The sequence below is a fragment of the Cyrtonyx montezumae genome, unplaced genomic scaffold (assembly GCF_038088225.1).
Source record: "Cyrtonyx montezumae isolate F1298 unplaced genomic scaffold, pur_monq_1.0 scaffold_0, whole genome shotgun sequence".
Lineage (NCBI taxonomy): Eukaryota > Metazoa > Chordata > Aves > Galliformes > Odontophoridae > Cyrtonyx > Cyrtonyx montezumae.
This window is the reverse complement of record NW_027071824.1, coordinates 23,896,282-23,909,154: the sequence shown is the minus strand read 5'-3', so window position 1 is coordinate 23,909,154 and position 12,873 is coordinate 23,896,282. Positions and strand designations below refer to the sequence as shown.

General features: G+C 40.5%; 1 protein-coding gene across 1 annotated transcript in view; it reads right to left on the bottom strand.

The window, feature by feature from the left end:
- LYST (lysosomal trafficking regulator) overlaps positions 1-12,873 on the bottom strand; it is a 75,496-nt gene that overhangs the window by 58,999 nt on the left and 3,624 nt on the right. The gene's annotated exons all lie outside the window — the stretch shown is intronic.

The following is a 12,873-nucleotide window of genomic DNA, read 5'->3' as shown; positions in this document are numbered from 1 at the left end:
AAGTAAAAATGTGTGACTTTTAACACTCAACTTTTAAGACAGTTCATTTTAGGATACCTATCTGAAGCTCATGAATATTCTTCGAGGTTTTTTGAGCTTTCAAATTCTCTTTTTCTATTATGACTCTGTGCACAAAATTCAATTACAGAAGAAGAACCTGGTGCATATAAGGTCAATATAATACAGTTAACTAGTTTTTAAAATGTAAGATGAGTCAGACATGCAAGTTTAAACATTTTCTTTAGAAAATATTCTTCAGCACTGACTATCTGCATGCATAGCATCTGATGCACCTGCAGGTCTGGAACAAGCAGTGGATATGAGGAGAAACTAAATTATGCATTTGCATCAGAACCTGACTGTGCTCCAATCCCGTCCCTTCATTTCACCCTGGCAGATAACCAATCTTCATCACTTTAAGCACTGGGGAAGCTGCAATTAATAAAATTGGAAGAGTATTGCTCCTGCTTTGCTCTTTGCCTCCAGAGAGCACACTGAAGCAACATCCAGTTGTTTTCTTCCTCTCATGCCTCGGCCCCACTCCAGTACTAACAGAGGATCAGAACAGGCAATGATTCAGTGTTCCTCAGTGTGAAGTACACTTACCCTGTTTTGAGCTGTAATGAGCAATGAAGAAAAGATCAACAGGGAGAGGTAATCTCCTAATTCACTCCAGAAAGACCAGAAATAGTGAGTCCATTACCCCAAGTAAATGTGTCAGAACATATACACAGCCTCATCTTTGTGAGCTCTGTGTGAAGGGCAAAAACCATCTCCACAATGACATTCTTTTTTCAAGGAAAATTACTTCCCTAGTCTTGTTCAAGGGCTAATTATTTGGTTTTCTACAGTACCAGAATTCCTTATCTGCCATCTTCATAGTTAACATTTTAAACCAGTGTTGGAGTAATTTTGCTTGGTGTCACTGAATATGTTTCAACTGAATCCAGTTTTTAAGCAAAGCTTTAAACTTCTCAGAAGTTGCACATGCCAGCACAGAGGCACATACACACAGGAACTATCCAAACATATACTCCAGTGTCCACAAACCAAGGCACTTCAATTGCGAGCTGATATAAACATCAAAACCCTGTTCTCCAGAGGGGTTAAGAGCCAGAAAGGCATTTGTTATCAGCAGAAATGTGGAGGTTCTAAACAAGAAAAGCCCCCAACCACTCAGCTACAAAGGTCTCTGGGTGAGTGTTCAAAAGACACATTCAGAAGTGTGGGTGGAAAAAAAAGAACAGATGAGGATAGCAAAACAAAAAAGGGGAAAGATAAATTTATGACTGCAGTACTCAGGAATTAAAGGAAAACTTGTCCAAATTAACCTTACAACTGTGACAGAGTATGAACATTGAATAAAAGACTTCCACGGGTTTCCCAGACAAGCTCCATGTAATTGGCTCCCCTTTGAGTGCTTAGAGCTACACATTTCAAACAAAGCCTCAAAAAAAGCCAGCTCATCCTTACAGCCAGCCTTCATAACTCATCCCAATGGAATGCCTTAAGCAACTCACAGATTTTACACCTGCAGCTGACTTTATTGCAAGATATGCTGTTCACTATATTTTAGAGTCCTTCTTTTAGAAACTTCAGTCTCTGAATTTTCCACATCGTATGCAGCGTTCCAAGGATTAACAAATTAGCAATGCTCTACCATAAGGGTGCATTCCCAACATCACCTTCATTCTACACTGCAGAAAATAATTTATGGCTACCAGGTCAGACAGCAAAGCACTTCAGTTTAGACAGATCTGCTGGGACAAGTGCTAGCTGCTTCTCATTTGTACATATTTCTTTCCTTCAGTTAAGAATCACAGAATGCCTTGGGTTGGAATGACCATAAGGATCACCAAGTTCCAAGTCCCTGCCATAAGCAGAGCTGTCAGCCACCAGATCTAGTGCTAGACCAGGTTGCCCAGGGTCCCATCCAGCCTGCTTTGAACACCACTAGAAAAGGGCATCCACAGCCTCTCAGAGCAGCCTGTTCCAGCTCCTCACCACTCTCTCCATAAAAAATTCCCCCAACATCTAATCTAAATCTCTCCTCCTTCAGTTTAAAGCCATCCCCTCTTGTCCTACCACAGTCTAAACAGACTCACTGCACACACACTTGGAAATAAATGCAGCTTCAGATGTAACCTCGCCGTTCATCCCATCTTAAAGCCAGACATAAAGAATAGAACAAGAACAGAAATCATTAGAAAGTGTTCAAAAAAGCTGCATTTGCTCAGACAGCTGCCTTCCCTTTCATAGTTGATCAGCGATTTAAGCATTAGAAGCACACTGCTTTTGGAACAAACACACTGTCCGATTTGTTTCATTATGCTGTAACAGCAAACACTGCAGATGGTTTTTCCCTTCCCCAGAAAAAAAGACAAACAAGGAACAAATTTACCCACACCCTCAGGTTCCACCTTGCTTATCACCTTCTCCTTCTTCTGCAGGTAGCGGCACACTGACACAGCACCCTACATGGCACGGCATTTCCTCTTACTCAAAGTGTGTCACCCCACCTGCTTTAAGTGGGAACTACTCTGCTACAGTATCTTTTGTTTGCTTAGAATGACGTAGCCATATGGTGCCTGGTAATATGGAAGCAGATGCTGTACAAAAGGCTAGAAATGAGGTGCCTCCACCTGGATTTGAACTTCAGAGGGAACACACAGCAGGAAATATAACTCAAAATGAACGACAACAGCTAGGTCATAAGAGAACAGCAAGAAAGCTACCAGAATCTCAGCACACCACTGCTGTGCACAAGCATAATGGGATTGTTACAGTTGTACAGTGTGTCAGGACTTCGTAGGGCTACACCTGAAATTAATACGCATCCTTAAATTCTATTTCACCTCCTAGAATATGAACACTGCATTACATTAACAAAAAAAAAATCTCAAACAATACCCACTTCTGAGAGGAAAAATTCTCAAGCATGAAACCAAATAAATCGCTTAAGCTGTGAATGACCTGACATTCACATGTAATCTCTTAATATCCATCTTTACACCATCCTCAACTCAATCCCTATCACTTCTCTCTCTCAAGGGCTGCATTTTCTATTTACTGTCACAGTACGGATCAGCTTACCTGCAATTGAAACGAGTGGTTTCTACTGACTTCATTCTATTTTTATGAAGTTGTTCATCACTTCGAGCATTTTTAAGTATAGGAATGCCTTGTATTTCAGTGGGCTTTACATCTTTGAAAGAAAATAGCAAAAGCCTTCCTTAAATAATTTAAACCACAGTGGAACTTGAGACCAATTGTTGTTCAGTGTTGAACACTGGGTCATGAGCATACTCACTTCATACAGTGCTATAGATCAGATACTGTTATCTCTGCCATTGGCACAATGTAAGAGAATGCCAAAAATGAAGGAACTCATGGCCAGAGCTATTATTGTGTGAATTTTGTCATGCACTTGGTTATCTATTCAGCAACACACTGCCCAGAAAGATCTATCTGGAAAGTCCAGTAATATAATAAAAATACTAATTATCAAATAATTACAGCAACATTATAATTGAATTATACTACACTGAGACAAATTAAGCCAAATGCCATAATACTATTTCAGATAATTACATTCTGTAACTGCTGTCCAGCAGCTAGAGCAAGAGTAAGAGGTGAGACAAAGTTTGGTGTTGGTCTCTAAATGAACACAAGATCCCAAATTAGAGCTCTAACAAACCCACTTCCCCCAGGTCTTCTTTTAACATTAATTTTACAAAGCTAGCAAAGAAGAACAAGAAATAAACTACTTAAATCTCCTCTGTATGTTATGATGTAGATGACAAATTTCTACCAATCACTGGCTGGTAAAGGTGAACCCCAACGAGGACTCATATAGCTGTGCTGTCAGGCTGCAGTGTTGTCAACGGTTTACGGGCAGGTTTGGCCCGGTTCCGTGACGATTGGTGCGGGGGACCCACGGACCCACGTCCCAGGAAAGGGGAAGGGGGAAAGGGAGAAGGGAAAAGGGAGATGAGCCTAGGAACAAAACAGCGGCAACGATCTGAGGAGGAAAGCTAATTTACTAAATAAGATACCAGAAAGCAAAATAACACAATATAATACAATATAATTGGAATTAAAGCTAATAAATCAAATAAAATGAGCAAGAGAGAGTGTCCGATAAACTGAAGGCCTTACGCTAACGCTGAAGGCGGACGGCAGCGAGCACCCACTGCTGAGTCGATCCCAAAGGAAAGAGAATGTCCCGTGACTGCAGACAGTTTTTATCTTTCCCTCTGAGCGTAAACACGTAAGAACGCAAAGCATCGCAAAGTCCTCTGGGGAATGGAGTTCTTCTTCTCTTCTGAGACAGGTATACCTGGAACTATCGATGATCCACAGAGCTGGAGCATTAACTCTTTAACTCTAAATGCACTACATGATGTTATGATGTGGAATACCAGTACCAAAAATCATAAAACCATGACAAGTGTCCAAGTAAAGCAGAAGTTGTGCATATTAAACAGGTATGGATGACAGTGTAGGAACCACTTGAAAGCCTGAATTTCCTGTAGCCCATTGTTATCTTCAATAAAAACTGCCTTGTACACAAGGTTACACGCTGTATAACCCTGCTATACACTGGGCTGAAAGACTGATAGCTATGCTTGTAAGAAAAAGAATAACCTTAGGAGAAGTTACATTACAGACCACGCAAACAAGAGCGGAGAGCGTCTGGCACACGAAGCTGGTAATTTGTTTACCCTCTTTAGTACTCTGTTCCAGATAAGAGACAAACATTGCCCAAACCTTACACAAAGACACAGCTGTGAGTTCTTTGTTGAGTACAGAGTACAGTGGAATTGCACTGTCAGAAGGTATTAAAATCAACACTTGGGAAAACATTATTTAGATAAGCTATTGTACAGCAGCTATTCCCAGTCCTAAACTGTAGCTGCTTTACTCATTCTTCATAATAAAGAATATGGGAATACAAGCCACCAGTGGCTAGACAATGCTATGTTTACATTATAGAACATTCACTTCACATAGTAAATACTTGTCCCAGCCTCACTGCTTATATATATATATATATTTATATATATTAACGTACAGGTTGTGAAACATGTTTGTGACCTCTTCAGCAATTTTGACACTAGTGTGATAACATTAACCAAGGTTTCTTCCCTTATCTGAGGGAAACAGACACAGTGAAGAGGAGCAGCACATCACTGACAGAGTCACTCCAGAATAGGCTTTTGCTACTATAACAGATCACCAGATTTATTCTGGAAACTCTTTATCTTGACACCAATGGACATCGCATTTGACTCCCTGATGAGGAGACAAGTAAAACCTGAAGCAAATGCACTGCAGAAATGTTCTTCCCTTCCTGTCCTTTTGACATTACTCAAAACTTGAACAGACTAGAAACAATTCCCAGCTGACACTGTCAGAAGGTGTTATGCAGCAGGAACAATGTAACCCTTACAGAAAACAGTACCCGCAATTCCAGCAGGGCATCAACAGAAAGGTTAAGAGGCTTTGATACCTGATTTAAAAAAAAAAAAAAAATGAGGAATTCAGTCAAAAGAAAGGCTTAAAAAACAGGTGGTGAACATTTGCTAACCATACAACTGCAATGATATGCAAAAACATAAGCAAAAAAGCAAGACACTTCATTTTGAAAGCAGACACCAGGCACAGCTCTTGCTCTGCAGAAGACCTCCTAATTACTCTCTCTGCTCTCTTATTAACTACTTGAGGTCCCACGAGCAGACTATGAAGACAGCAAGTACCAATCATTAACCTACAAATGAAAAGCTGCTTCTCAGTAAACAGAATTTTTCTAACACTACAGGTAGACACCTATTTTATATTATTTTTTCCCCAATGTCTGACATAGTCCTGTTTCATTAGGACCTCACTAAGCAGCTTTTAGTCTTCTGGACAACCCACTAGATCACTAACAAAAGTGATAAAGAATGCTTACTACCTTTGGAAAAATAATCTACACACTGTGTTTTTCACTAACCAGGGAAACATGCCAAGCTCACAGTACAGTAAACAAGTATTACTTTAATAACCACTGCTGAGTACACTGAGATCTTCAGAGCAATAGCACTGAAGCACATACAAGTTATTTGTATATGAGCCATCTTACTAACACTACAATTACACAAAATCAGAAGACACTCAGCTCCTTTCTCACATCAGTGGGATGTCTGTCTTGCAGTGCACAAGACAAAAAGGTCTGCTTCTATGAGCACCCAAAGTCTGTAAACATGCAGTCTACTTATGTTCTACCACCTAACAATTAAAAACTTAATTTAATCAGTGAAGCTCAACATTTACACAACCTGGGAATTAAAAGGTTTCCACCACGAAGTGGATGTGAAAGCATGTTACCTTACAGTTCAGGGAATTATAGCATCTTTTAGCAACAAAGCACCCCACAAAAGAAGTCCTTAAATAAAAACACTTCCTTTAACAAAGCGTACAACCAGCTACCCATGTCACAGTGCCTCCTAAGCTAGCAATTCCTGTTCTAAGTCAGACAAATGCTATGCTAAATCCAGTCAAATTAAGGAAATAGGCACTTTCCAAGATATCTGTCATATAGGTAAAAACAAGTCAGCAGACCTCCCATCAGCAAACATATCTGAGGTCACAAGCACCTAGAGACGCACAAAGTGACAGGAGACATTCAGGCAAGCCAATCTCTCACAAGTGTCATTCTTTTGATAGAGATCCAGACCTGTGCCATACTACACAAAGAACTAAAGTAAAACAAATCAAGAACACCTTTCCTCAACACCAAGTCATCTTCTGCTGTGTATTTTTATTATTCAGTGTTTTCTGGGGTGTGTTTGTTTAGAAAGGGAAATGAAACGTACAGGTAATTCTTTTGGGCACACAGTTTCAGATTAAACTCTGGCAAAGTTCATTCTGAAAAAGAAACAAGAAAAAAAAAGCTGGCCACAATTGAAAAGTATAATCTAGTTTGTGTGATACATTGTGACTTGCAGTGCTCTGCCCAAAACTATTTCTAGAATCTCTCATCTCCAGCATAATAGTTAGTAACAGCATCTCTGAACAAATGACAGAAACAAAAACCAAAGACGTGTAACAACAGATTTATGTATATTAATGTATATCTTAGTTACATAATAAATAAAATCCCATTTCCCTGTTTCCTCAAAAGAGTCCAGTGGAGGGCCACAAAGATGATCTAGGGTGTGGAACACCTCCCTTATGAGGAAAGGCTGAGAGACCTGGGTCTGTTCAGCCTTCAGAAAAGAAGACTCAGAGGGGATCTGATCCACAACTATAAATATGAGGAGCAGGAGGCAAAGGGACAAGGTTGGACTCTTCTCAGCAGTGTGTGGTGATAGGACATGGGGAAATGGCCGCAAACTGAAGCATAGGAAATGCTGCACAAATGTGCGTGGGAACTTCTTCACAGTGCAGTGACGGAGCAGTGGCACAGCTGCACAGAGAGGTGTTGGAGTCTCCTTCTCTGGAGACGTTCCAGACCCACCTGGACGCCTACCTGTGCAACCTGGGCTAGGGAGCTGCTTTAGCAGGGGGGTTGGTCTCTAGAGGTCCCTTGCAACTCCTACAGTTCTGTAACACTTCCATTGTGTGAGCTCTGATTTACACCTCTAGCACACCAGCCTACATTTTGTTATTCTGACAAAGCTATGTCACTCCCATAAGTAGAAATTCTACAAATACCTGTGAGGTTCATTAGCTTGTCCTACAAGGCAAATGCAGACTATGAGTTCAAAACATCAAGTTTCTAAATAATTAACTGATAGGGACTATAAAAAGAAGGTAACTACGAGCAGTACACAGAAGAGTGAAAACCAAAGCAAAAATAACAGTAAGGTGCCACAAATCACTCCGAAGAGGCTGCACAACCAAAGAGAATCAAAACAGAACAGAGAACTTGGTGAGGAAAGAGCAGGTGATGAGTGATCTTAGAGTCCAAAAAGGAAAGCAGTTTACTATATGCAACCTAAATGCAGGGTTGCCCATGCACAAGCAATGATTTGCATGATATTTTAAGAGGTCTAACTCTAAAGTTATAATGACAGAATTAGAGAATCACAGGGGCTGGAAGGGACCTCAGGAGAAAAAGTCCAACACCCTGCTAAAGCAGCTTCCCTGCAGTAGGTTGCACAAGAAAGTATCCAGGTAGGTCATGAATGTCTCCAGAAAAGGAGACTCCACAACCTTTGTGGCTAGTCTCTTCCAGTGCTCTACCACCCTCACAATAATTAATTTTTTCCTCGTTTGTATGGAACTTCCTGTGCTACACTTTGTGCCCACTGTCCCTTGTCCTGTATCCAGGCACCACTGAGAAGAGCCTGGTTCCATCCACTTGACTCACCCTCATTACATATTTATGCATTTGGATAAGATGCTCTCTCACACTTCTCTTCCCCAGGCTGAACAGTCCCAGGTCATTCATCCTCTCCTTGTATGGAAGAGACTTCAGGCCACTCCTCGTCAAATAAGAATTCTGGCATTTATCACAATGAAACTCCTGGACAGACTTCAGTGATGGTTTTAATCACAAGGGCTTCAGTTTGAAGCAAGAACACAAGGCAGAGTCCATACATGCATACAGTATACAAAATCTCAAGCCTTACAAGCTTAGAAAACTAGAGTACTAACTTATCTACTTCCTCTTGAGCATCCGTTGTCCCCTCACCACCACATCTACAATGCCTTCTGGCCCACCCTTATGCTAAATAGTTCATTAATTAGATGGGCAACAGCTTCCCAAGTTTGCCATGAAATTCTTAGCTTAACTTTATGTAGCACCTGAAGTTAGCTGTTCTGCTTTGTCAGAAGAGTCACTTTTAAGGAACATCTCATTAACCTCAATCCAGTGAATTTTGATGCAGTTTCTGGGGCATCACAGGCTACTGAAGCATCCATAGCAGCAAAAATACAAACAATTTCTCCAACATTTAACTTAAACTACAATAGCTTATCCAATTTGATAGTGAAACAATCAACACAGGACAGAATTTTTACGCAAAGAAGTATATTATGTTGCTGCAATTTCAAGAGACTTAAGAAATGAATGTTCAACTGGAGACACATGGCACCTGCAAATCCTTGCCATACTTAATATTTACCTTTTTAGAAGTATTATCTTGAGGAATAAAATCCAGTGCCAGCTCTCTACTCTATTTGTAGAACACCACATAAGAAAGAGGAAATCTGTTGTTAGACAACTGTCGTGCTTTAACACCTCTGTCTTGTCCTAGATTTTCAATATATAAATACCTACCTGATAGACTATTATTAGACAATTAGATAGACAGTCCATTATTTCAAAGAAATAACAGATGAGATTAAGAGTTCTTAAATACTGAATTAGTTTTTGTCGTAATAATGGGCAAACTGTCATAACAGAGCAGAACAATACTATACTAACTTTGTGCTAAGAAGGCACCCGAGCTGAATTAAGTGCACAGGGCTAGGAAAGCTTTTCTTGCTCGCTTACAGCAAGTTAGTAGGTTCCACCTTGACCTATGAAAATTTGTATCCCCTCTACAAGTTTGCAGACTACCAACAATTTCCCTCTATTGAGTTTGAACAGAATATCACTGCAACAGTAGATAGCAAAGAAGCCCTCTACTTAGCTGCATACTGCACTAGTGTTTTGGGAGAGCTTCTCAGCTCAATACATAATTTTGTTTAGTCATCAACTAAAATGGAACACCTGGACATGTCTTCTTTTGACTTGATTTCAGGCTTAAGAAGAAGGCATGACTCATCTAGAAGATAAATGCAGCACTGATGGAAGACCGGTTCCCAAGCAGCTATCTACACACAAGTCACACATTAACACCGTATGAAGTATATGCTGTGTACAAGTTATGCTAAGCTTGTGGTTTTATACTACCCAAAACAGTAACTACAATAGAGTTGTCAGCCATGCTATGTGCATTTTAGGTTATTTAACTTTACATCTTTCAGACCAGTGCCTGCAGGCAGAGAGAATAAACATGCCTTAGAAAAGGCATGGTAAAAGCTGCAGGTCTGTATACATACTCATTACAACATTATTAGTGTTAGTTTTTAACAAGACAGACTCTGTGACAGCAAGCATAAGATGTTCCAAAGAGCAGTCCCACCACAGTTACTAATACCACAAAAATACTAGAGACAAGGCAAGAATGTGTTCCAAATCTTACCTAAGAACAACATCTTTAAGGAGCACATGGTGCCAGAATAAAGAATTGAAAAATACTCCAGCACAAGACAGAATTTCAAAAGAAAACCAGAGGATGAAGGACTTCAGTAAAGCATTCAGAAGAGAAAAGACTGAAACTGCACAGATCCCAAGTAATATGCATTGAGAACACTCCTCAGAGTGATACATCCTTCATGGGATTAAAAATAAGGCATGTAATAGTATCTTTTTCCAAGTTTTAGATTTGATACATACCCCCCACAAGAGATCAGAGAGCAAATCCTAGCAGTCATGGATGCATGGCAATGGCTGACTTTGAACACAGACTAAATTCCCCACTCTAAACAGCAGCAGGAAAGAAGACAGGCTACCACAGAAAGTTAAGGGTTATGTCAGAAGGTCAGGGCCTTTCCAGCAGAGAGCCAACCAAGCCTAGCTGCCACAAGATGCGTCTGGCTTTGCAAAGACCCTCCTTCATTATTCTGCAGGATGGCAGATCAAGTAGCCTCCAACATGTGGGAAAAATGGTTCAGATGTGATGCAGAACACACTGCATCTACTCAGAAAGGACTTTAAACATCTAATGTACTACACAAATTGTAATCTGGAAAACCATGCACATCCTTCTCTTATTTGCAAGATGAGACGTCCTGATTGCAACAATACTCAGCAAGATTAAAGAGGGAAGAAAAAAGAGGAAAGAGTTGAGCAGCATCTTGAGGCACTCCTGCTGAAGAGGTATGAGTGAGAACATGCTATTTCTGAAACTGAAAGCTTCGCTGTTGCAGGAATAAAACTAGAAAGTATAGTGCTGAAGATAAACCTGGTCATTGTGTCTGAGGTACTCACCAAGAGCAATTAAATAAGAGAAGAAGATCCGTGATCAGAACTAAAGGTCATAAACATGCAGAAGAATTCTGCTTCCAGGATTTTAAAAAAACTGGTCTGTGAAATCCATGCTTTCTAGCAGTACTCAGGAAGAGACAAGGCAGCAAGGAGCAATTCTGAAAGCAATACAAAAAAGCATCATCATTTCCCACAATATTTAAAGAGTTTCACACGCTTGTTCCAGTTAAGCTCAGTGTGCCAGCTTCCTTATCAAGCGCAAGCAGCTTTACTTGCCTTAGGGAAGCTGACCCTGCACCTCTCAGGTTCTGCAGCAAAGAGACACTTGCTCTAGCTGTGCCAACCAACGCTCTTGCACTGAGCTGCCTGCAAACAACCAGCAGGACAACTACAGCCAAAAGGAGTCACACAAAGCCTCACTTCAGGCAGCTTTGCCCCAGTAGAAATGTAAGTCAAACAGCTTATACTTTTAACTTCATAAAAAGCTAGGTATGAAACTTCCCATTATTCCTACCAGTAGATAGACAGATATTTAAGTTTTGAAACAGTGTAGGAAGCCCTAAATCCATCCAGAAAGCACAAAATAATTCAACTCCTAGATGCCCTTCCAACTACAGATATCACATATGAACACAAGATTTTAAGTGCATAAGACAGCTTGGAAAACAAATTATGCCAGATGAAGAGAGCATATACAATGAAAAGATATTAGTAGTAACCAAGCACCACATGCAATATTCGCTGAAAGTACTGGGGATTTCACATGACTCCAATAATGAAAATTACTTTGTAACTGAAGAAATGGAAATACTTCTTATGCTTTGCCCTCAATTTGAGATTAGGAATCTTGTGCTCTCCTACCTTTCACTGAAAAAAGAAGAAATTGAAATAGTCTTAAAGAAAAATGCATGTCTGTCAGTGTCTGTTCAAAATACTGACTCAAAAAAGACACTTCAATTCTTGAAATACTACAATAAAAGTATGCTAAGTATGTTGTTAGACTCTCATCATTTCCTGAGATACAGTTATGAATGCTTAGAATATTCCCTTAGAGCCCTAAATATCTTCTGTCCTAGTTCTGGAATGGAGTGAACTAGCAAAGAACTATCCATCCCTTCACGCTGCCCTTTCTGTTAGCCATTCCTCACCTGGTTGGTTCATTAAGGCTGAACCAAATCAGCTGACTACAAGGTTGCAGGTCCAGTTAGATGGTTTTTCCATTCATCTTCCTCAAGAACACAAATCTCCACAATGCTGGAGACGAAAGAATGAATTCAGTCATCTGCTGACACAGACTGTATGAAATAAACAGTTCAATGCTTCTAATGAAGTTTCACATTCAGCACTATCCAGCAATAATTCCCTCCTACATTTCACATTTTCTCTTGGGAAAGTAGGAGGGTTTTCTCTGCTGTCAGAAGTCTGAAGAACCAAGATGTCTCCTCCCACCTGCACTTAGTACTCTGTGCACACAAACTTTCTCTTGCAGCAGTGACTCTTAACTGAAGTTGAGAAGCTGACTTGTGGGTGAAGAGAGGGAAAACAACGAATAAACGTGAGGATTATCTGGCACTGTTTTAGGACGTTGACCAAGCAACTGACAGACAGCCTAACAGGTACAAGTCGTACAGCATCTTCCACAAGCCACCACTCCTCACTTTCACTCTCCACTCCCCCACAGTCACACCTCTCACCTTCCCAACAAGCACAGATGAGCTCTTCCACTGTGTACCAGGAACTAATTCACACAGAGCCTCACTCAGCTGTGGGTGACAAGCCCTCAAGTCTGCAGTGAACTACACAAGCTCAAAAGCACAGAAGACAACCATTTCAGCACTTGTCTACCACGT